Source organism: Octodon degus, unplaced genomic scaffold (assembly GCF_000260255.1).
Source record: "Octodon degus isolate 3935 unplaced genomic scaffold, OctDeg1.0 scaffold00034, whole genome shotgun sequence".
Lineage (NCBI taxonomy): Eukaryota > Metazoa > Chordata > Mammalia > Rodentia > Octodontidae > Octodon > Octodon degus.
Genome location: NW_004524610.1, coordinates 5,776,823 through 5,780,356, shown reverse-complemented (window position 1 = coordinate 5,780,356; position 3,534 = coordinate 5,776,823). Strand labels below are relative to the sequence as shown.

The 3,534-nt window shown below is 36.7% G+C and overlaps 1 non-coding gene across 1 annotated transcript; it reads left to right on the top strand.

Annotated features, from left to right (window-relative positions):
* The first annotated feature begins 2,722 nt into the window (after positions 1–2,722).
* Positions 2,723–2,828, top strand: LOC111816560. The gene has a single exon (XR_002820924.1). It is a non-coding gene; the product is annotated as a U6 spliceosomal RNA (small nuclear RNA).
* The last annotated feature ends 706 nt before the right edge of the window (positions 2,829–3,534 follow it).

The window sequence follows — 3,534 nt, the reverse complement described above, 5'->3', positions numbered from 1 at the left end:
AAAAAAAAAATCACACGATCACGTGATCACCTCAATAGATCCAGAGACTGACAAAATCCAATGTGCGTGCATAGTAAAATCATCAACAAAATGTGCGTCTGGACCTTATTTCACTATTATAAAAGTCACTTACAACAGACCTATGGAACACATCTTATTAAATAGGGGGAAAACTGAATTTTTTTCCTCTAAAATCACAAACAAGACATAGGTCTTCACTTACACCATAGCTATACAATATGGCACTTGAAATTATAGCCTGAGAAATTAGGAGAGAAAGGAAAGGAAAAGGATGCATATAAATTAAAAGGAAGAATTCAAGCTGTTCTTATTCATAAATGACATAATCCCTTACATAAAACACTCAAAAAACTGCAACAACTGGAACTAACTGAAAAAAGCAGCAAAGTAGCAGGATACAAAATAAACACAAAGGGCCAGCCAAAAGGCTTAGCAGATTAAAGTTCCTGCAAGCAGGCTCAGGGGCTGGGGGTTCGATCCCTGGGCCTGCAGTGCTGGCCCGCCCCCTGGGTGAGCTGAGACAGCAATTGAAACTGAGCGTGGTGGAGCACGCCTGTAGTCCCAGCTCTTGGGAGGCTGTAAACAGACGGATCACCACAAGTCTAATCTAGTAGTAAGACCCTGAACACCCTGTAGACCCTTCCCTAAAATAATAATAATAATAATAATAATAATAATAATAATAATAATAAATAAGCACAAAAATCAATAATGTTTCTATATACCAATATTGAACCCAATGAGAAACAAATTGGGAAAACAATCCTGGTCGCAATATCTCCAGAAAACTAAATATTTAAGATTTGCCTAAGAAAAAGCATAAAAGATTTCTGTAATAAAAACTGTCAGGGCTGGGAAGATAGCTCATGGGATAAGTGCTTGCCTGGCAAGCGCAAGCTCCTGACTTCAATCCCTGGTACCAACAAAAAGAAAAAAAGAATGCCTTCAAAAAAAAAAAACAAAACAAAACAAAAACTATCTTATTCTAAAAAAGAGATTGAAAACAGAGTCACTAAATGGAAAGATATCCCCTAGTCCTGGATAAGTAGGACAAATGTTATCAGAATTGCTATATTGTGAAAACTGATAACAGAGATTAATGTAATTTCAGTCAAAACACCAACCGCATTCTTGAAGCACTAGAGGGCATAATCATCCTGCTGTCCGCTTGAGCAAGAGCCAATGTGTGGTCTTAATGGATAGTATCTACCCTGCCCTTGCTTGCAGGATGTTTTTGCAAGTTAAACACATCCACTGGATGTTTTCAAGAGAAGTTATTCCTGAAGATTTTCCCACCCTTTTCTCACTGTTAGAGTGGGGGCAGCTTCCACTTTAGCTTCATATATCTCAATAGAACCCAACAATCTGTATATTTTCTTTATCTAACTGCTTGTGACAACTTGCTTTTTTTTTTTTCTTTTGTGGCACCAGGGATTGGCCACAGGACCTTGCGCTTGCCACGCAGGCACTTGTGCCGCTGAGCTATCTCTCTGGCCCCAACATTCATTATATATCAGAAGAAAGTAATCATTTCTCTAGCAGAAGATTCTGAAATCTTTAACTTGACAATAGAGTGAAATTAGAACCATTTAACATCATTACATGTTTCAAAAGTGTTATATTTAAATTGAGTAAATATGTTTAAATATCTCTGAAAGGATAAGAAGTTCAAGATTAGATACTTTTAACTTTTAAACTTTTGTTTACCTCTATTTTAAAAAATTTTAAAAGGTTAACCATCTACTTTATGTAGATGAAGACATTTTTAATGCTAATTATCACATTTTATAAGAATAAAATAACATTCTCATTACAAGTCTTCTTAAATAAATCTAACCTTTTCCATTACCTGTGAAATTATTCATCTAAGTCTGTATGAAGAGATTCTAAAAGGTGCACTGAACTTCCTTTAAATTCCCCTCTATAATGAAGTTCAGACTCCCCTTGTCTGACCTCTGTTATTATGGCCCACAGGGTTTCTCTTTGTTGTCTTGTTTTCTGCCCACATCTAATTGTTTGTCAATTATCTAATCTAGGAAATCTTGACTTTCTCTAATCCATCGATACCATGCAATGTAACCCTTCTGCACATATTTAACAGGACACTTTGTGTTGATTTTCCAATCTCTGCTATTTTTTCTCTTTTTTCCTTGGCAGTCATACAACCACATTTTGTGTATGTGAAGATGTTCTTTGAAAAGTAAATCTTGACATCTTTAACTTTAGCCATTACTTGAAGTATACATTTAATGTTTTGGTAAATAAAAATGCCTTCTTTTTAGGAAGTATAAAACACATCATATCGTGATGAATTTCAAGTCAGCATCATGTCTCCTGACAAGATTACAAAGCCAAGGCAGAGTTCTAAGCAGAGCTGTGAAAAGAAAATGCTGTCTTTATTTTTCTGTACATTTTCAAGGATGAAGATCCCTTGATCCCTGGTATAAAGATCAAGGATAAAGCACCCACGTTTGCTGCTGCCAGATAGCAAGTCCACTTCAGAGCTACAATACTTCTTAAAAGCAAGAAGATTTGTGCAATCATTGATAATCCTCCCAGACCTCAGCTTCCTCTCTGCTCTCGTAAGCTATGCTGGCAAATTCCCTTTCTGTTACTCCTCGGGAGTATGCTACACAATTGGTTAGAAATCCTTCTCCACTCAGATGGTAAAATTTAGCTGTGATATTGAAAATGGCCTTATGTGCTCACTTCGGCAGCACAGATACTGAAACTAAACTCTGCAGAGAAGATTAGCATGGTCCCTGCGCAAAGATGACAATCAAATTCATGAAGCGTGCCTTATTTTAAAGTACAAGGAACTCTTGAAGACATAGGGGTAGGGAAAGAGTTCATGAACAAAAATCAAATCACATGGGTAATACTTGAAAGAATTAACAACTGGGACCTCCTCTCATTGAGAAGTTTTTGCACGATAAAAGAAATTAACAACAAAGTGAAAAGACAAACCACAAATTTGGAAAATATCTCAACTAATAAGCACTCAGACAAAGGTCTGCTCTCTACAATTTATAAAGAACTAAAAAACATTAGCGCCCCAAAATTAAAAGACCCAATCCAGAAATGGGCATCAGAGATGAACACACACTTCTAAGAGGACAAAATTACAGAAGCAAATAAATATATGAAAAATGCTCCACATCACTAGCCATTCATGAAATGTAAATTAAAACAACACTGAAATACCATCTCACCCCAGAAAGGATGGCTATCATAAAGAAATCAACCAACAACAAATGTTGAAGAAGCTGCAGGGAAAAAGGAACCCTTCTCCACTGCTGGTGGGAATGTAGACTGGTGCAAAAATTATGGAAAGCAGTGTGAAGACTCCTTAAAAAACTAGGATTGGAAATCCCATTCAATCCAGCCATCCCCCTGCTGGGAATTTTCCCAGAGGAGCTGAAAACATCATATCATAGTGATATATGTGCACCTATGTTTATAGCAGCACAATTTGTGATAGCCAAATGTTGGAAACAACCAAGATGCCCATCA